This window comes from Cnephaeus nilssonii (assembly GCF_951640355.1).
Source record: "Cnephaeus nilssonii genome assembly, chromosome: 1".
NCBI classification, from domain to species: domain Eukaryota; kingdom Metazoa; phylum Chordata; class Mammalia; order Chiroptera; family Vespertilionidae; genus Cnephaeus; species Cnephaeus nilssonii.
In genome coordinates this window covers 38,889,146-38,911,843 of record NC_137072.1, presented here as the reverse complement: position 1 = coordinate 38,911,843, position 22,698 = coordinate 38,889,146, and positions in this window count along the sequence as shown.

Sequence of the window (22,698 nt, the reverse complement as noted above, 5' to 3'; positions counted from 1 at the left end):
CCTTCCCTGGCGTCAGGCTGGGGGACCTCAGGCTGCACCCCCGGCCCCAGTGCCAGGCCAGGGGACCTGAGTCCATACCCCCCACCAGGTGGGGCTTGACAGGGGACTTCAGCTGTGCCCCCCCACCCCAGCACCAGGCCAGGGGACCTCAGACCACACCCCCAACTGGCTGGGCTTGACAGGGGACCTCAGGCCGCAACCCCCACCCGGCGGTGCTTGACAGGGGACCTCAAGGTGCACTTCCTGTCCTGGTGCTGGGCTAGGGGACCTCAGGCCGTGCCCCCACCAGGTGGGGCTTGACAGGGGACCTCAGGCTGTGCCCCCCACCCAGTGGGGCTTGATGGGGGACCTCAAGGTGCACCCCCAGTGCTGGGTCGGGGGAACTCAGGCCGCGCGCCTGTCTAGCAGGGCTTGACGGGGGACCTGAGGATGCACCCCCCTACCTGGCGGGGCTTGAGAGGAGACCTCAGGCCATGCCCCACACCCAGAGGGGCTTGACAGGGGATCTCAGGCCATGTCCCCCACCTGGTGGGGCTTGACGGAGGACCTCAAGGCATGCCCCCGCCCAGGCCTTGCCTGGGGGGCCTCAGGCCATGCCCCCCATCCTGGCACCAGGCCAGGGGACCTTAGGTTACACCCTCTGCCCAGCAGGGCTTGACAAGGGTGGGACTGGCTGGGTCTGGATCTAGCCCAATGGGGGTGGGCCGGCTGGGTCTGGGTCTCAAGTGATTTTGAGGTACATGTGGGTAGGCGGGGACTTGACTTTGGGTCCCATGGTGAGCACCAGACTCTGACAGGAGGAAGGTTTTCATATACATTTTACTAATTTTCTTTCATCTCTGACACTTCTATTATAGAGAAAGGGCAAATAGCAATATTAAATTATTTCCTCTAATTAATCCCCTTTTAATGTGCATGAATTTCATGCACCGGGTCACTAGTAAAGATTTAAAAAGAAAGAAAAGAAATGTTCATAGATAAAACAAAGGGGCGGAACTTCTAATTGGTACACTCAGAAGGATTCAAGAAGATATTGTATTCATATTAGAAGAACTGGATTGTAAGAATAAGAAAACAATTAGAAAATGATAAGGACTTTTTAAAAAAGAAAAGAGCTTGGAAAATAGAATTTTCACAAAATATAACATTTGAATGCAATGCTCAGGAGAGAAAAAATTAAGAGAAAGAAACCAATTGAGGGCATCCAATATCTGACTAGTAGGATTTCAAAAAAAAAATAACATAAAGAAAATAAGGAAAATTATCCAAAAAAAAAAACAAAAAAAACCAAAAACAAAGCAGAAGAGATTCTTCAGAGATCTATGGATATTCTAAGAGAAAAGACAAAAAGAGTACGTATTAGACAGCATTAAAAAAAGAACCCCACATACTTAGCATTGTGGACTTTTAGAACTATAGGGATAAAGAAAACATAAAACCCCTACAAAGAAAAATAAAATAATCTTAACTGGAAGTGAAGAGCAACTGGATAGTGTTCCATTTCACACAGCAATATTGGATGAATGTATACAATGAAACAATTTCATTAACATATTTTCAGAAAATTATTCCGACACTTTTACACCCCATCCAAAATATGAAGAGCACATTGTGTACGCTCCTCTTCTCCCCCACAACAGATATTCTGAAGACTAGACTTGAGGTTATCCTATCTAATAATAGACAAATATGCAAATTGACCATACCTCCGACACACCCACAAGTCACGCCCACAAGCCACGCCCACCATCCAATCAGAGCGAGTATGCAAATTAACCCAAACCAAGATGGCTACAGCCACAGAGAGCAAGGTTTCCTAGGTAACAGAGGAAGCCAAGCTTTCCGCCTGCCCTTGCCAGGCCTAAGCCTCCACTCAAGCTACAAAGTTTCAATTATAGAAGGTAAACAAATTCAAACAAATGGCGGCAGAATGGAGCTTGAGAGAGCAGGCCAGGGTTGCTGCCGGCAACAGGGGAAGCAAAGCTTTCCACACACCCTGGCTGGGCCCACCCACTTAAGGCAACAAAGTTTCAATTATAACCCCAATACAAATGGCTACCAGCCTTGGAGGGAGCCCCAGGCTTGGCTCCGCTCCAGGCTACAAAGTTTCAATTGTAGAAGGAAAATAAATTCCAGATACCAGGGCCTCCGCTTGCGTTGCCAGGAGGCGTGGCCCACCTGCAAACCACCACAGGCCCCTCGCTCAGGCCGCCCCACACCCCAAGGGAACCCCCACCTGATCCGGGACACCCTTTAGGGCAAACCAGCTGGCCCCCACCCCTGTACCAGGCCTCTATCCTATTTAATAAAAGAGTAATATGCAGATTGATCATCACTGCAACACACAATATAGCTGCCCCCATGTGGTCAAAGATCCTGCCCCCATGTGGACACAAGATGGCCACCACAAGATGGCCAGCAGGAGAGGGCAGTTGGGAGGCACCCGGCCTGCAAGGGAGGGCAGTTGAGAAGGACCAGGCCTGCAAGGGAGGGCAGTTGGAGGTGATCAACCCTGCAGGAGAGGGCAGTTAGGGGTAACCAGGCCAGCAGAGGAGGGAAGTTGGGGGCAAACAGGCTGGCAGCAGAGTGGTTAGGGGGTGATCAGGCTGGCAGGCAGAAGCAGTTAAGAGCAATCAGGAAGGCAGGCAGGCAAGCAGTTTGGAGCCAGCAGTCCTGGATTGTGAGAGGGATGTCCACTGGGATCGGGCCTAAACGGGCAGTCGGACATCTCTCGAGGGGTCCCAGAATGGAGAGGGTACAGGCTGGGCTGAGGGACAACCCCCCTCCATGCACAAATTTCGTGCACCGGGCCTCTAGTTCTTCAATAAAACAGGTGCTAAACCAAGCAAAAGGAAGACTGGGATTTAAGAATTACTGGTTCCTACTCATTTGCATGATGCATAACACATATCAGATATCAGTGCCACAAACAGAGAACAAGTATTTTCTATTGCAGAAAAGGAAGGAAGAGACTGGTAAAAAGATCTCTGTGCAGAGAGAGGATTCCAGAGATCAGACAGTGTGTCAGAAGAAATTAAGTATATGAAAGAAGTGAGGAATGAAAGGATGCCCTTACGAAGGAAAATCATGTAAATCTGAAAATCAAGGAACATTTTTGCAAATTTTTCAAGGGAAGAAATTTCATCCTAGGAGTCCATTTAATCATTATTCTAAACTGTGAACAATACTTATACATAATGCATTTTCACCAATTGGAATCAAAGGGTGGATAAAACAGGAGAGAGTGAGGTTTTAGATTGTGATGTAAATGTGACCAAACTCAGCATTGTAAAAGTACTGAAGATAAAGTCAAAGGAGAAAGGAGAGGTGAACATAGGTTAGGGACACTCACATCATTTTGTAAAATGCAGAATCAAGATGAAGGCTTCACTTTTGAGGATAGAAAAGGAAAGAGATAGAAGTAGTTTACGTATATACCATTAAAATGAGCCAAGTATCCAGTAGGCATTAGATATACTGAGAGTGGAGAGGTTGGGGTGGTGAGGAGTATGAGTAAATGAGATTGTCATATACAATGATAATTAGTAATGTTTGAAGCAGATAATCAAGAAATTGCAGTCTCTTGATTATTTAGAAAGATGCAGGAAACTTCCAGAACAACCTAAAACAAGAAGGATTATAAATGTTATGCATTTGAAAGAGTTGTGTTGGGTTATACTATGGGTGAGTTGTGTGATTGTGCAGTAAACAAGTCTGTTTATTAGTCATCCTTTAATACAATTTTAGTTTTAAGCCATATGTTATTTTCAAGATCTTTTAATTTACAAGTTCAGGAAAGATGGTAGTGAAAGTATGATTTTTGCTTTGTCTCACAATGCTTGTTTGGTTTTGCCCAAGACCTGCTCAGTGGTGGAGAAAGGATGATGGGGCCAGATTTCTCAGTCTGGTGCTTCTTGTGTGGGGTAGAAAGCTCCATGAAGCCCCGTGGTTCTTTCAGATATCTATAAGGATATTCTGGGAAGACGTCCATTAGTATGAAAACAATGAAAACCCTTGCCTGTATTAACTTTTTGTCAGGGGTTAAACCAGAGAATTTGAGAAGAAAACCAGCCAGCATAACTTGCTTTGCACTTGGAGTGGCGATTGTTCCCATTTAAAAGTAAATGTTTTTTGCTCCTCACTGAGAATTAATATAGTTACTGTTTTCCCTTTTATGCTGGAATGGAGGAACAATTGGCTCTAGACAAGAGTCTACTATTCATTTTAAGTGCCCAATAAAAGTCTTGTATAGACACTTGAAGTGCCAGCCACAGGAAAGGAAATTAGAAACCTAGGAAATATTTGAACACAGGTTTGAGGTTATTTGAACTAATGACGACATTTATTACTAATGAGACTGAAGATATGATGAGATGTTCTTTGTGAGCAAGCACAGCATCTCTTGGCAACTACTGATTTTATTTCAAAAATGGGTACCTTTACTTTCTCACACATAGTTTATCTGACTATGGGACTCAATTGTTGGAACATTGAAGTGTTGTGACTTATTGTAATCAAGTCCACATGTAATTTTTTTTCTGTAAGATAATTATAAGCTTTCACTGTATTGAAGGAAATACTTTCTAATAAAGAAAGTTTGTTTTGCCGAAACCGGTTTGGCTCAGTGGATAGAGCGTCAGCCTGCGGACTGAAAGGTCCCAGGTTTGATTCCGGTCAAGGGCATGTACCTTGGTTGCGGGCACATCCCCAGTAGGGAGTGTGCAGGAGGCAGCTGATCCATGTTTCTCTCTCATTGATGTTTCTAACTCTCTCTCCCTCTCTCTTCCTCTCTGTAAAAAAGTCAATAAAATATATATTAAAAAAAAGAAAGTTTGTATTAAAAATGGAAAAATTTCCCTAGATTCTAAAGTAATTTTAGTAGATAATATAACATGTACAACATTTTACAATACTTTAAATCTGGGGAAAGGTTGTAAAGTCAGTCACTATTCCTTATTCTAATAGCATAATACTCATAAAATTAGTATTAGTAGGAGCAGACACTTCAGTAATATGTAATTTATGTGTGTATTATTTTCTGAGTACCCTTGTAGTAAATACAACTTTTGCAATGAGAGGAGTGACCAAAAATGTGCAACTTGGTAGGCCTGTTCTCCTTTCCTTGGACAAGTGGTTATGCATTCTGTAATTATAAATATCTACATATAAAATTAAAGGTTGGGCTTAAGAGGATAATGTATAAATAACCTACTTCATTTTTTTTTAAGTTAAAGTATAATAAACAATTCTTTAGTACAAAAATAAACCAACCAAAAAAAGCAATGTTCAAATTAAAGAGGATAAACATTGAGATATATTTTCAGTGTTTCTAGATGAATTAAATATTTTTTCTCTATATTTTTATAATTATACAATTATATATTATTTTAATTGAAGTGAAAATGGTACAAAAATTTAAATGCTCTGTGATCACTTCTCCCCTTACCAGAAATCATTTTTGAGGACAGAAAAGGAAAGAAATAGAAGTAGTTTACATATATGCCATTAAAATGAGCAAAGTAAACAATAGGCATTAGATATGTTGTCAGTTTGGTACACAATTGTCCAAATATTTTTTCTCCATTACAGTAAAATACATTATAATTATATTTATAGTATATATGTTCTTTTATGACTTTAGCTTTTTTACATATGAGTATTACACTGCATGAGCATTGTTATTACAATATCTATCACCATTAGATAGACTTCAACTGCTTTAAAAATTATCAAAGTTTTACTTAAACTTAAGGTGTTTTCAATATTATTCTAAACAATATTAGTATACGGTTCAAAATAGAATGGAGACTATTTAAATGCAGTTCTATTCTTGGGGAACATAGGAAAACAGAACATGAATAAAATATTAAGGAAAGGTTATTAAGAGATATTAGAACTAATAATGAGAATACAAGGAATATTTTGATGATTGTGTAAGTCAGTCTCTGTTCCTGCTATGCAATTTTGAGAAATGCTAGCTTATATGTATTTAAAAAAGTAACTATTTCTATTATTAAAATATCAGTCTGTTAACTACCATGTAACCTATGCAGAATGCTAATATCCACATGTGAAGTTCTCATAGTGTAATCACCTCCCACCTTGCCCCTGATTTCAGAAAGTTTGGTGAATATGATGACTACTCTGGAGTCCCTCTAAGATTCTAAAAGTTTTGAAATATCATTAGTAACAACTTTTCCCAATTATCACCCCCATAGGTATGACAGATGGATTAGTTGTTTTATGTGAATTAATAAGTATGTTTCTATTTAATAAATAAAGGGTAGTGAATATTGCTGGTCATTGTTCTATTTCCCAGGACACATAGTATATGATATGTTACCTGTTGAATTAATTTAATAATGAAAGGGAAGACAAGTTAAAAGTCATGAATACCAGATGCTTAGTGGTTTTGCTACAAAGGAGATCACATAGTGCCATGTTGATAGAGATATAAAAATGAGAAAGGACATGGAGTACATAGGTGGGAACAGGGACATTTGTGAGGGAAGGGGTTAGAAAAAAAGATCAAAGGTAGGGAATGTATTCTGGATGAGAAAGAAGACAAGTGCCATTAGAAATTACTTAATGCCAGCACATGGAGTCTAAGATGAGCCAAAATTGTCCACCATTCATTGTGAAGAAAGAAAAATTCATCTCCTGTGTTCATTCATTCTTTTGACAAATAATTGTTTAATGCCTACTACTACTACCACTGTTACAAGGCAGGCTCTGCTCCATGCTTTTGGAATACATCATTGGACAAAGGTTCTAGGTCAATAGAACTATAATGTTTGTGGGGAATGTCTTTGAACAATAAATATATAAGTAAATTATGCAGGATGTCAGAAGATGGACATTGTTATGGAAATAAAAGTAATCGCAAGCAGGGCAAAGGGCATAATGGATAATTTATAGTATTAAATAGCAGTCAAGTTGGACTTTATTAAATTTAGTTACCTAAATGGGATTTGAAGAAGATAAGTGGTTTGGTCAAGAGAACAATGAAGGGGAGCATTCCAGGTGGAGGAAACTGTTAGAGGAAGGTGCCCAAAGGGAGAATGTATCTGGATGTTGAAGAACAACTGGGAAGCTAGTGTTGCAAGAGTGAGGAGCAACAGAAAACAGAGTTGGAAATTAGGAGTCAGATGATGTGAAACATTTTATGCCATTGTACAAGTTTTGCTTTTACTGGGAAGGCATTGCCAAAAGATTTATTACACTACTAGAGGCCCAGTGCATGATTGAATCATGCACGTCAGGGTCCCGATGGACTCACCATCATGTATCCCAGCAGGCCAGGCGGCACCTCCACCTCCTCGCCCCTCAGACTGCGGCCCTTCGAGTCCATCGGGACCCTGACGGATGGCCGGGGTGAAAAAGCGCCCCACAGGGGCGGGCCGGTTAACCCGGACTTCACAGGGCAGGAGGTGCAGCGTGTGCGCAGAGCGACGGGGCGTAGGTGGATGCTGTGCTTCTCCATGTCTTCCTCGTCGCTGCTCTCCATCCTCTGCCGGGTTTCCGTGGCTAGCTGACTGAGTCCAGAGCTCGCTCCCCCACTTTTGATGATCCGCGGCCGCTGAGGGGGTCTCCCCTGCTGTTGAGAGGCGCAGGGGGTGGGACCCCCTCAGCGGCCTGGATCTGGCCGTTGAGAGGCACAGGGGGCGGGAGTCCTGCCCCCTGTACCTCTCGACAGCAGCGTAGTCCCGCTCAGTGGCAGCGGATCCGTGCCTCTCAATGGCCGGATAGGCCACCCTGAGTCCCGCCCCCCAGCCTCCACCGCCCAATCGTGGGCGTAGCGGAGTTATGGTAATTTACATGGTACGCTATTATTAGATAGGATTAGACCCTTCTCTTCTCTTCTCTTCTCTTCTCTTCTCTTCTCTTCTCTTCTCTTCTCTTCTCTTCTCTTCTCTTCTCTTCTCTTCTCTTCTCTTCTCTTCTCTTCTCTTCTCTCTCTTCTCTTCTCTTCTCTTCTCTTCTCTTCTCTTCTCTTCTCTTCTCTTCTCTCTCTTCTCTTCTCTTCTCTCTCTCTTCCTACTTCTCTTTTTCCTTCAGCTCCTCTAGCTCTGGACTTGAATCTTGGTCAGTATCTACATTTAGATGTAATCTATCCATATATTGAGTTATTGTTGAGTTATAGATGTCATCTAAAGCTATGAGACTGAAAGAAGAAAGTAGGGGGTAGACAGAAGAGAACAGGACCAAATTCTGGAGTTGAGGCATACCAACATTATGACATCACTGATAAGAGGAAGAAATAGAAAAAGGGCAAAAAGAATAACTAGTGGATAAAAGGATGTACCTGTCAGGATGTGATCAGAAAGAACCATAGGATTGGTCTAGATGGGGATTTATTATAGGGAATTGGCCTTATATAATCCCTAGAGGCCCAGTGCACAAAATTCGTGCCTGGTGTGTGTGTGTGTGTGTGTGTGTGTGTGTGTGTCCCTCAGCCCAGCCTGCACCCTCTCCAATCTGGGACATCTCTCTCACAATCCAGGACTACTTGCTCCCAACTGCTCGCCTGCCTGCCTGCCTGCCTGATTGCCCCTAACTGCTTCTGCCTGCTAGCTTGATCACCCCCTAACCACTCCCCTGCCAGCCTGATCGATGCCTAACTGCTGCCCTGCCGGCCCGATTGCCCCTAACTGCCCTCCCCTGCCGGCCTGGTCACCCCCAACTGCCCTCCCCTGCCGGCCTGGTCACCCCTAACTGCCCTCCCCTGCAGGCCTGGGTCCCTCCCAACTGTCCTCCCCTGCCAGCCTGGTAGCCCCCAATTACCCTCCCCTGCATGCATGGTTGCCCCCAACTGCCCTCCCCTGTATGCCTGGTCACCCCTAACTGCCCTCCCCTGTAGGCCTGGTTGCCCCCAACTGCCCTCCCCTGCAGGCCTGGTCCCCCCCAACTGCCTTCTCCTGCAGGCCTGGTCCCCCCAACTGCCCTCCCCTGCAGGCCTGGTTCCCTCCAACTTCCTTCCCCTCCAGTCCTGGTCCCCCCATCCCCCCCAACTGCCCTCCCCTGCAGGCCTGGTCCCCCCCAACTGCCCTCCCCTTCAGGCCTTGTCCCTCCCAACTGCCCTCCCCTGCGGGCCTGGTCCCTTCCAACTGGCCTCCTCTGCTGGCCATCTTGTGTGTTGGAGTGATGGTCAATTTGCATATTACATCTTTATTATATAGGATTATATAGGATGGGAGCTCTTTATAATCTTGGGAGCTGTTTAAACAGTTTACCCATGTCTGTCGCTATTGCTGGACCTATCCTAGGAGTGAGAGAAGCTGATAAAGCAGCTCTGGAAAGAGACAGAGGTATTGCAGGCTTACTTTCCTTGAGCCCCTTACCAACAAGGTGCACTGGCAGGTCGGCAACAGTAGAGACTTGTACTGCAACACCAACCTTCTGAACATAAAAAGGATATGACTGCTGCTTTGTTGCTTCCTCTCCAGTCTGACATCAAATATCTCTTGTGTCCCAACCTGGCAGAACTGTGAAAGGACAGGTATTTCAAGAAATATAGTTTTAACTTAGCTAAGATTACAATACAAATCAACCAGCAAGAAAAACTAAGAATTTTAGTGACCTGGAAACAAGTAAGTAAAGGTAAATTAAGTGATTTAAGGAAGGGAAAATGACCAATGATGCCATATGATGCTGATAAGTAAGATGATTGAGTAGTTATCTTCAGTGTAGAGGACATTGGTAAAATGGATAACAACAGGATCAAAGGAATTGTTGGAGGTTGAAAAATACAGAGTGAAGTGGATTTTTCACTCTGTAAGAGAGGAAGGGGGAGAGAAGTAGAGACAATACCATGAAGAAGTTCTATCAAAAAAAAAAAAAAAAAAAAGTAAGGAAATTGGGTAATAATTAACCAGGGAAAAGAAATCAGACTTTTTATTTTTAAAGAAGGGAGAAATGGCAAAATTTTAAAAGTTGATAGGAATCCTATATAAAAAAGCCTAATATGCAAGTGTCCATTTGTTCATTTGTCCATTCAACCAATCAAAGCATAATATGCTAATGATGTACTAAGGCTGTTCAACTGCTCACTATGATGTACACTGACCACCAGGGGGCAGATGCTCCAACTGGTAGGTTATCTTGCTGTTGGGGTCCAGCTGATCAGGACTGAGCAAGAGAGGCTGGACATGCCCTGGAGCCCTCCCTCGGTCCCTACCCGGCTGGCCAAGCTCTCGCGTCCCTCCCGGCCCTGATCATGCATCTGTGTGGTCCTTTGGCCTGGCCTGTGCCCTCTCACAATCTGGGACCCCTTGGGGGATGTCGGAGAGCCTGTTTCAGCCCGATACCATAGGCCAGGCTAAGGGACCCCACTAGTGCACGAATTCGTGCACTGAGCCTCTAGTAAACTACAAAGATGATAGATGATAGATAGATAGATAGATGATAGATAGATAGATAGATAGATAGATTAGATAGATAGTTGATGTTTTAGGAGAATTGCTGGATGATATCTTTTAGCCACCAAGAGGGACATGATCTGATATATAAATGATGGGAAGGACTTTCTATAGAAGCATAGCCATCTCTTTCATAGCAAGTGGGGAGGCAGTCCAAGGAGTTGATGGGCTCTTGGTTGTCTGGGTGGTGTTTCATCTGATAACTCCAAATTGAAGCAGGAAGCAAAGATATCAGCTAAGAGGGAAAATGGGGAGAGGATGTTGGAGGTTTGGAGGAAGTGTAAGAGGTAAAGTACTCATCTAGAGGTTGGGAGAATGAATGGACCCAGGATTTTAACACAATTGGCTAGCAGCTAGAAGGACCCAGAGAGGGTTCATGGCTGTAAGTCTACAAAATAAGTACTTCTACATTAGCCCTGTTTTTAAATACAGAGAAAAGGAGTATAACTTTGCAGCAAATTTTCATTCCTTCAAAAACTCTCCTACTAGGTTATGCCAGCAGCAAAGCACCAGGCTAGGTAGACAGAAGCCAGTTCCCCTGGGAGTTATTTACATTAAGCTCTGTGTAGCAGTAGTTCAAATTTAATAATATGCCCATAATCAAACTTATGACCTAAATTTGAAAGGCTTTTGAAAACACTTAGTAAGGTGGAAATGTAAGGGCATCCTAATTACAAACTATGTAGAGAGATTAATGTACCTCATCAAATAATTTTTTTAGAGTGAGTGCAAACCAGAGCTTTAGTCCCCTGAATGTCCAGTTCTGTGGCCTCTTTATTGCTGTTCCCAGGCTTGCATAGTTGGGGTTGTACATATTAATTAAGCAGCCTGCAAAGAGAAGCACTTCAACACATAATGAGTGCATATGGGGATGAATCAGTTATTGGCACCAACCACCACCACAGCCATATGCAGCTCATTTTATTTTATTTTAATTTTGGTATTTTTCTGGCCCACCCACTAAATTTTATTTTCTCTGCTAAGTTACACCCCTGTGCTTGGTTTAGAAACAAGACACAATATTATACTTCTGTATTCACACTTAAAACACATTGTAATAACATTGGTTTCTGATCTCTCTTCAATTATAATTTTAGGAGGAAAGGATTTAAAAATGGAGAAAGGCTTGAAAGAATGAGGTAACAGAATTACTCAATGGATATGTTGCAGTGCCACACTATTGAGGGGGACACAAAGGTACATTTAAGGTCTTGTTCTTGCTACTAATCTGTCCAGCCAGCTTCACTGTCTTGATTATAAAATGCTTTAAGACCATTCTTTGGGGGTGGGGCAAGGAAAGGGTGGGAAGAGCCCAGTGCACAGGTGTGTTGAAGCCATCAGTGGGGTGCGGGGGAGTGGGGGCAAGCTATGTCAGTCCAGACATTAGAACATTTAACTTTGAGAATAGCTCTCCAGAATGTACATTGGACAGAGAATTCAGATTGTTTCCCTAGAAAGTTGAGTGCACTCAGAAATTTCCTATGGAATCTATTGAAAATTAGGTTTATAAGGGGTTGATTTTAAAGTTGCATGATCAGAGCCTTTGGAATCCAAATTAAATGCCACTGTCAGTCTTTAAACCACAAGGTAACTCATGATCCCAGAAAATTGAAAGTAACACTCCTGCCTTCTAATCAATGCCCTCTACATCAGTATATTCTTATTTGTGTTCGACCAATATTCTAATATTTGACTCAAAGCTATAAAAATTATATCCAAAGTATGACTTTAAATCTTAAGTAATCCCATAATCCCCACATTAATTTTTTTCTTAATATGAGCTTCCTGTCTCATTTCCTTTACAATATGGAATATGCAGCATAAGATACATCATCACAGACGTTTAATTTTAGGTTCTTTCACCTCCCAAGGCAGTGACTAGGGAACATACCTTCCAAGTAATAATTTTATCAAAAATATTAGTGCCTGGTGCTCACTGACTGCTTGATAAAAGCCACCACAGTAGCAACTAACACCAGGGTAGAACATCCTCCTTCTCTGAAGGCCAAAACCTCTGTAGAGCTAGCACATACTAAAAGGAATAAAAGCAAGTAAACATAAGTAAAGAACCTTCTATAAGAAGGAGTGGACCTTCTGAAACATATTTTTGAAGTGTATAAAATGTTTACTTCTGAAAAGAGCTGAAAGTTAACTGATGCTTGATGAAGGAATCAAAGGACAAGAAGAGTTTGGTGAAAACACTTTAATTTCACTTTTTATTTTTGTTTCTCTACCAGCTATCTTTCCACTGACTTCGTGCTCCTCCCCTAATCCGGAAATAATTGCATTTATGCAGAGAAATCAGGGATAATGCAGAGGCAAATCACAGATGAAAAGTGAAGTGGCAATTCTTATTATCATAGCTTTAACACTGAAAAAAAGAACAATATAGAAAAACAAGCCTTGCCCTAACTGGTTTGGCTCAGTGGATAGAGCGTCAGCCTGAGGACTGAAGGGTCCCAGATTCGATTCCGGTCAAGGGCATGTACCTTGGTTGCGGGCACATCCCCAGTAGGTAGTGTGCAAGAGGCAGCTGAATTGATGTTTCTCTCTCATTGATGTTTCTAACTCTCTATCCCTCATCTTTCATCTCTGTAAAAAATCAATAAAATATATTTTTAAAAATAGAAAAACAAGCCTTTTCTCCTATCTACTCAATATTTATGGCATTAAGTATCAATGCCTATATTGCTTACATATAGATACATTTGGTTCCTTTGGTCAGAGTACACATTTTCTTTATAGTACTAATAATTAAGCAAGGGGAGGGTCATGCTAAGGGCCTCATTAGAAGACATAGGGCTATTTCCATTAACTGACAGAGATTAGGTGGCCACCTCTAATGAAGCAAGATGATTTCCCCAATAAAAGGACACCTATAATAGTTCATTAGTGTTAGGTATTATAATCATCTATATATATATAAAAGCCAAGGGACCGGAAAGCCGGAACGACTGGAATAACTGGAACGACTAGAACAACTGGTCGCTATGATGTGCACTGCGACCGGCCAACTGGCCTGATCTGGGGGTGGACCTTCCCCCTGATTGCCCCCCGCCCAACTCCGATTGGGGAGGGCCTGCTGGCCAACCTCCCACAGTCCCTCCCACCCCCGCCGGCCTTGCCCAACCAGCTCCCATCGGGTCAGGCCGTCCGGACCCCACCCATGCACGAATTCATGCACCGGGCCTCTAGTAAAGTTATAATCATCAAATTTAGGAGATCCTCTTAGACCCAGGTCTTAAGTTTTGTGTATACCTTCAGAATTTTCTGAGCTGCAAAGAATACACAAACCTAGAGGCCATTATAAATACCACATCAATGGACATAGAGTGCATTATCTCTCTGAATTAGTGTTTTGGATTTCTTTTGGATAAAAATCCAGAAGTGGTATTACTGGGTCATACTGTAGTATTTTTAATTTTTTTTAGGAACCTCCATTCGGGTTTCTGTTGCAGCTGCACCAAGTTAAATTCCTATCAGCAGTGCATGAGGCTTCCCTTTTCTCCACATCTTCGCCAATAATTGTTACTTTTTGTCTTTCTGATACTAGCCATCCTAACAGAGGAGAGGTGATAGGTTTGTTGTGGTTTTCATTAAACTGGAGGCCAGGTGTCTGTAGGCATCTTAATCTATGCATATTTCACATCAACTTAGTTTTACCTTGTATCTATGCTTGTGGCACAACAGGATGCATGAACATGTTAATTTTATCTAATCAGAGGTGATAAGCAATCAACAAAGTTGTGCTTAAAACAATTTCAACGTCATCTGCTGAATCTCCCAACCCAGATCGCTGGAGAGCCATCTTGATTCTCTGAGTTCTCACTCACACAGGGGACCCTCTGAATCAGGAAGGCATCAGAGAAACAGTTCAGTCTTAGTGGAGCTCTCAGACTGGTAAGAGAGGAGCAAATTCCAAGTTAAGAGGAAATTTATCTCCAAACACTATGTGTTTATTATGCAACCACAGGGACATTGGTGATTAATTTCTCTTGTGACTAATGATTATGGCTTTTGCTGCACTTATTCAAGTTGATCTTTAGAGTTCAGTGTGACCTATTATTTTTTAAATGCAGAAGGGTCTCTTATTAAACATTTATTTACTTGCTTTGTATGGCAATGAACAGCACAGTGAGGAGCTAATAGTCTTCTGCCCACTGTGCAGTGGTATTTTGATACATGTAGTTAACGTGTCCTTTATATCACTAAGAATGACAAATGATGAAATCACTGCCTCAGGGGAAACCTGTACGTCTGGTGCCATTGAACTTTCCCAAGTTTAATGAATAGGGAGAGTAGTAGTATATGCTGAAAAATGGACAAAAACACTCAGAGTGCACATGCTCCAGCCCCAGTAAATGTTCCAGGTTTTATAGGCCTCACTGCGTTCTAGCTTCAAGCTGGTGTCAGAGATTAGCTAAAGGATATTTGTGATATAAATGAGGTGTCCCATCATCCAATGACTACAAATATGTTATTATATGTTTTAATTTTTATTCATACTCCAAACATCACTCTTTCCCCATTTCTTCTTTCTTGATTAAACTCCAGCCATTTCTATTCAGAACTAACTTCCATGCTTATCCTTGGGTGAATGTGTGGTTCACTCCTGGTTGTGTTTATTGTCTCTAGGGAGAGCCTGAAGTGTATCAATTCAGTTCCTACAATGGGTCCTGAGACTGGTCACCACAGAAAGTTCCTGCCAATCCATCGTCTCCTTAACTCCAAGGTTTACCTTTTTGAAAATCACTTTTTATGTGAGGAGGAGAATGGTTCTTGACTATTTATACTCACTCAAAGAGAGACCCAAAGCTGGGCTTTCCAAACCCAATAAATAAATAAAACACATCTGTATATACCCATTTCACTAGACTCTCCCTTTGACACGGAAAATAGGGCAGGCTAATTTTTACTCTCAATGATACACTGTACATGGAATCACCCCTTCACCTGAGATCTTGATGGTGTTGCATTAAATCCTGTGCAGATGTCTGTTTGCCTATGGCAATTACTTGTGTGCTGTCCTTTCCTATAAGCCAGGATTGTGAGGACATCATGACTGACCACTGGATAAGCAAGGCTGGTCAGAACGCTGAGTCTACTTTTATTTCCTGATGAGAATGCCTTGATCCTTAGTCAAGTTAGCTTATGTAATTAGGAATGTGGGAGGGACTTGGGCAAAGCCTTGGTCCTCATCACACCCCAAGTCAGATGCAAGGAGAGTGAACCCTAACTTTTTCATGTATCAAACCTACCTGATCAGAATCCATGAAAATTATATATTAATGCTATATTATGTATTATGTTCAGTTTTTATTCTCTTGCTGTTATAACTGTACAACACATGTATTGCAATGCTATTTGAAGGTAACACATTGCCTAGAAGGAGTAAATGGGGGACATATGTAATAATTTCAACAATAAATATGTTTTTAAAATAGAATTTTGTTGCTATATAATAAGAAAGTGCCTTAGTACAGAGGAGCAGTAACTTCATTGTCAAGGGACGATGAAAAAGAACAGAAGGGAATTAACATGGAAAAGACTCTCAGGTCCTGGAGAAAACCAAAGCATTGTCAAAGCATGTTATGGAATAAAGGTTTCAAATTAATTCAAACAGAGTTAAGAGAAGTAAGAATTGAGTCAGCAATAGCTCAGGACTCTCATGTGGGACCCAAAGAGCAAGCTGTTCCCAGAGAATGATATTTTTGCTGCAAGTGACATTCTTCCTTTGATGGGCTCATCTTTGAACAGATCCGATGGTAACAGTTCATCAGCGTAACACCTAATAGAAAACTTGATCTCCTTGTCCATGTGTTTAGTGTATTATGTATTATGTCAGATAGCAATATCAAATAAATGATCACTATACATTGTATACCTTACCTTAAATTATTAGAGGGTATTATGTAAAATTAAATAATGTAGGTCAACTCTGGCGGTTGGAATTAGAGAATGTTGGTTTTCTTAATTTCCTTTCTCTTCATAAGGTCATTATATCAGTTTGAGAGACCCTCTTCCAGTGTGAAGTCCATCTCTCATCTCCAACTCACTGACCCAAATTACAGCTTCCAGTGTCTGCAGAGTCAGCTCTGTTTACATCACATCTCCAGGGAGGAGAGGAGGGCAGAACTGTTTATATTGTGTCCCAGTTAACAGCCTTGTAAAGCGAAGGAAACAAAACACCTCCCGAGAGGGATGAAAGGATGTTGGCTCCCTGGCATGCTTTTTCAGGCTGCACTTTTTAAGCCACAGGTGAAAGATAGTACATATATACCAGGACTCTCTCTCTTCCAGGAAATCCTAATAGCAATAGGAAATATATCTACAGCCCCCTCCTTTCAGGATAGCTTTTAGGTACAGGTAGTACTAATACATTGTTTCCTTAAAGCACATTTCAGAAGAGAGCAATTATTGCAGTTTTATTCCATAACCTTATTGGCACTGTGCAAAAACATCCCTTCTTTGTTTGTTTGTTTTGCTTTGGTTTTGAGGGCTTCTGGATTTGGGTCACATGCATCTCCATTATATAAAAACCTTTCTTCCTAATATTTTAAATATCCATTTTTCCAGCTCAATTATCTTCATTTTGTCAAATTATTCTAAGTGTTGGCTGTATGTAGTAACTGTCATTGAGTATTTGCACATGTCTGTGTTTCACAGTGCCTGTTACTTATTGAGACTTCATAGTTCTTCATTCTCTCCCCATTCCTGGATGTATTACTTCTACTTCACTTTAAGGAGTTAATTCACATTTTTGTGAGAAACAAGTGAGTGCTGAAGACACTATTTTTTGTGCTTACTGCAATTCCACATCTACTTGCAGTTCTATTTGTAAAGTTTAATTATTCCTTTAATCCGGCTGCAGCTTTTGTTTCACTTGCTTATATCCTGAACCGTTGTTAAAAGGGTATAAATGTACTCTGCTTGTTGACATGCTTAAGTGCCTCTTATAAGCTGTACTTACAAGCCCCTGGCAAAATGAAGACATTATTAGACTAGAAAAAGTAAACAATAATACTTTTTTCCTCAATAAATCCAAATGCATTTTAACATAACTATAAATGTTCACTCATTTTGTGTGAAGTGAGTATAAGGAAATGATACCCATAACTTATGGTAAAAGATATTTATGGTATCAGGTGGTAAGACATTTTTTTTTGCCAAATTTGTCAAATGGCAGATTCCCCCACCCCCTTAATTACTCCAGCTTTTTCTTTTTTTCTTCTGTTAGGTAAACCAAATATCATTTTTCCACCATCCTGGGTGACAATCACAAGGCCCTCTCTAATGATACAGCTGAGTCCTATGATATGTTAGTTTGCACATGGAGAAAGAAAAATTCTAGTCAATAAAAGAATTGTATTCTCACAGGACGCACCTCCCTTAATAAGCTGTTCTGTTGACATACCTTATCCCAGGTAGGAGGAATGAAAAAGTTAGGGGCAGATAAGACCAGTAAATGGGGCACAATTTACATAGTGCATATTTTGTTCAGCCTTCTTGTTTTCTAGAGAGATCATAACTAAGTTGAATGAATTATAAAGAGCAGAAATTTAATTTTTTTAACAGTCGGAAATCGTAGGGAAGCCAGGATAGAAGGCAGTAGCTCCAAGATTAATTAGTTGACCAACAGTGTTGAATTTGACCTATATTAACTTCTGTCACTCGTTTCTTTGTTTGGGTGGTGGGTTAGTTTCCTAGCACTGCTTTAACAAGGTATCATGGACTGGGTGGCTTAAAGCAATGGGGGTACGGTATATTGTCTCCCACTTTTGGAGGAGGCAAGCTTGAAGTCAAGGTGTCAGCAGGGCCAGACTTCTCCTGAAACCTGTAGGGGAATCCATCCTTGCCTCTCCTGAGCTTTTGGCGGCTTTCTGGAAATGTTTGCAGTTACTCACCTTGCAGCTGTGCCATTATCGTACCAAGTTGTTCTCACCGTAAGTCTGTCTTTGTTTGGCTGTCTTCTAAAGAGGACACCAGCCATAGTGGATTCCGTTCCAATATGGCCTCATTTTAATTCAAGAAATTGGAAATGTTTCCAATCTCCTAGCTCAAGTAGCAGCAGAGGTCTACATGGCCATGCTGCAATAGGAAGTAAAGGCACCTTGTTTATAGGTTCTCAATATGCTGACTATTCATACCCAGACGCTGACTGACACAGTGATTTTCCTGAAGGAAGGATCAGCTAAATACACAACTTTACAGTTGAGATGAAAATGGAGGCAGAAAAAAATCGTAAACCATCTCCCTCTTCATGTTTTTAAACCTTTCATAATGTCTCAACATAAAATAATTTTAGAAGACTGAAAGCATTTATAGAAATATTCATTAATTTTTAAAACTGTTCTTGGGACCACAAGTATGATGCCCAAGTGAACAGTTCCTTAAAAACACTTAGTAGCAACAAGTATCTCAAGGTTATGCCCTTTCCTGTTTTCCCTGTTATGTCATTTGTAACAACTATGGTCTCTGACATTTAGTTAATTAAATGTGCCCACAGTATCTGACTTGGTTGTGCAATTCCACTGCGAATGTAATTTTTGAAGGTGGCAAGAAGAATGGTTAACCTTGATATGTTGGTTAGACATAGCAGCATGCTATTCAAGAATGGGAAAAAATTAGAATGTGTATTGCATAATCTATAAAAATCCCCGGGACATGGCCTGGATATGGAATACTCATGACCTATGTGGTGCCTCAAAATCCAGATAGCAAATAAAATAAAATAAAATAAAATGAACTCATAATCTCAAAAGCTTCCCCATGCCAACCAGGGATCTCTAAATGTATTAACACAGTTTATTACATTCTTATCAAGATTTTCTATTTTTGTTATTATGGCTATTTTGAATAATTGACATCATAATTTTTTATCTTCAGTTTGAATCGTCAGTTTTGGTTGATTCACTCGAACACAGGCAATGCCTAGTAGTTTCTCTTCATTTTCAACATTCAAATCAAGACCTATGTGGCTGTCTGAATCAGGTAGGTGTTCCCCATGCAGGCATGTTCTTGGTCTGGATTGAAGAGCACACGGCCTATACGAGGAACACAGCCACTCAGCAAATAACTAAACTAGGGAATCTTATGAAGAGAATACTTGAATGACGGTAATATCTGACGACTAAAGAGTTGTTCCTTAAGGGAAGAAACATCAACTTTGAAGGACTGAGCAGGATTTCCAGCTTCACTGAGAGAGGTTGCCTCTGAGTTGGCTCCATTTTGACTCACCACATGCACCTAGAGGCTAGGGCTGTTACTTGGTGATGAGGTTTTGTTGGTATTTAGAAGCTGTGGAATGTTCTTGTTTCTATGCTGTTTGGTAGAGACTAAGGAACATTATCAAGCTGGATTCACATTATGTATTCACTGCTAATGTGGCATGAACATCTGCAGCATTGGTGTTGTTTAACACAGAATGCTTCTTACAGAAATTCTGCAGAGTGTCCTCAAATAATGTGGTCCTTGAACAACAGGATACAAAGAACAAAAAGAAAAAAAAACATAGAAAATACATTCCTCAAGTAAAATTTCATAAAGATATCTGATATACAGATTTGACCCATTTTATCTCAACCATCTTTAAAAATTACAGATTTCATTTATTTTTCTATGAAGGACTGTATAGAAATGATGCACTAAAATATTCCTTTAAATCTATTAGCTCTTCAAGGGCAAACTTTGCCCTGAAATTATTTTCTAGCATTCAGAGAAATTAGCAGAGCATTGGATATCAAACGGTGCTTAATACATATTTATTGAATTTTATCACTTATTCTCCTGAAAGGAACATTACCTGACAATCATAATTTTGGAAAATAAACATTGTACTCTGCAGAGTTATTAAAAATATGTTTTCAACCAGCAATGATGAGTCCTGGAGTTGGAGGGGGAATTGCTGTGTTGCTGGAATTTGAGAGCTGCTGAAGGAAAAAGTGTCACAAACAAAGAAATAATCCTCCAAAAAGCATGGGAGTGACTTGAACGTGATGGAATGAGGCAAGCAATGAGAGCATCATGCACAATACTGATGGAAGATGATGCCTGGACTTTATAATCCTAGCTCTAGTAAAATATATTGGAAATTTTAACCACCAGCTTGGAATTAGAATTTTACTGAAGAATAAGAATAAGAGGCATGTATTGCCTAATGCAGAATGTAGAGAGAGGATTATAACAGGTGAAGTGAAAATGAAGGTAATAACACTGCTATATTAGTTTTAAAACTTAATTAGGAGAGATTTTCATTCCTAGCAACAGGGCAGAGTAAGCATTCTAAAAAGAAGACCCGTGACAATCACTCACTGCTGCATATAACGTCACTAAATAAATGTCAGCCCAAATCAGAGCAGTAAATGAAATCAGAAATGGGTGTAAACTGCCTGCAGGTAACTTTTTATAACAGATGGACATTCCAAAACATCTGAAATGAAGAAGAACCGAGTTCTAAGCCTTGGATTCCACTGAGACTGGGGAGAAGGAGGTGTGAGTCTGAGAGTCTTACTTTAAGCGGAGACACTTGAAACACCTGGAAATAATCATCTGGCCATAAGAAGGTGTCTGGGAAGAATAATATCACTTTTGGAGCTGGGTCAAATTATCAACAACAACAATCCTATATAATAAAAGGATAATATGCTAATTATCCCCTCGACCTGGAGTTCGACCAGGAGTTCAACCGGGAGTTTGACCAGGGGGCGGGGCCAGCTGGGGAGGGGCCACAGGCAGTTGTCCGGCTGGCCCCACACCCTGGTCAGTGACACCCCGAAACCAGAGAGGAGGGAGCCCAATTCCTCGCAGGCTGCTTGATTCCACATTTGGCCATCGGTCATGTTGTTGCTGGGGCACTGTTGGGTCTGAATCTGGTTTACTGCACACTTGTGTTTGTGTTCCACATCCTGTACAACAGCAACTTTGCAGAGTGTCCTCTCACACTCTGCGGCCCCTCAGGGGAAGTTGGAGAGCCAGTTTCAGCCATTCCCCACAGGCCAGGCCGAGGGACCCCACCTGCCAGAGCGACCCTGCTCACTCTTCAGATAACCTTTGAGCTGTGACGCTGCCCCAGGGGCGGCCAGCTGGGGAGGGATCGTGGGAGGTTGGCTCCAGGGCGTGTCCGCCCAGTCTCACCCAGTCCTGCCCTGCTGGCCACCTTCTAATTAATTTTCTTTCAGTGTGCATGAATCCGTGCACTGGGTCACTAGTAATAATAATAATGAAGCTATGTCTTCTGGAAATCAATTTCCTATTATTATAGCACCTGCATTTATTTCTTAAAACCAAACATTCTGCATGGAAGCTGAGAGGCTTTTGCCTGTTGCTTTAAATGTTAAATTACAACACTTTCCATGTGAATCCAAACCCCTATCCATTTCATTGTCCTAAAATATCACTAAAATTCAGTAAACCATCTATACATAAACATAAATTACATTAGGAGATGAAATACTTAAAGCATTTTCCCCAATCAGTTAAAAATATTTTGTTAGCAGATATGTGGGATGATTACTGTAAAATGATCAGAAACAGGTAATTTTCTGGTAATTATAAATTATATGGGGACATATAAAATTATGTACAAGTTTCTAATTCATTTCATGAAAATAGGAATAACACATGAAAAGATAATTTACATAGAACAAGAAAAAATTATCTCTAAACATGTGAAGATAAATACAGCCTCACTAACAATCAAAAATGGTAAATTGAAACAATAAAATTTCATTTTTACATAATAAACTGACAGATATTTGAAAACATTAATTATATGATATCTTCCTTTAAAAAACATTATATGAGACCATAATGCTACCTTTTATAGTAATACAAATAAAATCTCAGTGGAATAGTCTTTTTCCCCTCATCATTATGTGTTCTTTAATACTTTTTGGAATGTGTGTGAATTTGTCCTTTTCCCCTTCATTCATTTATTCAGTTAGCAGAGTAATTGGCACAGTGAAAATTTGGGTGAGTTTCAAAAATGCAAATAATTGGTGCAAACTGGAGACATTGGAAGCACCAGAAAAACAGGAGTGGAGGTCAAAGGACTCTGGACATGCTTAGCAGGTGAGGATGACCTCTTCATGTCATCAGAAAGCCACGGTGGAGTTGAAATATGGGAGCAGCACTGACAATTGCTATTCTGGTAGATCACTATGGAGATGATGTGTGCATGATTGAAATAGAATATTAGAGAGGATGAAACAAATTAAAGAAAAAAAACAACCCCTCAGAGGGTGTTGTCAAAACTGGGCTATTCTATCGGAGAAGAGCTGTG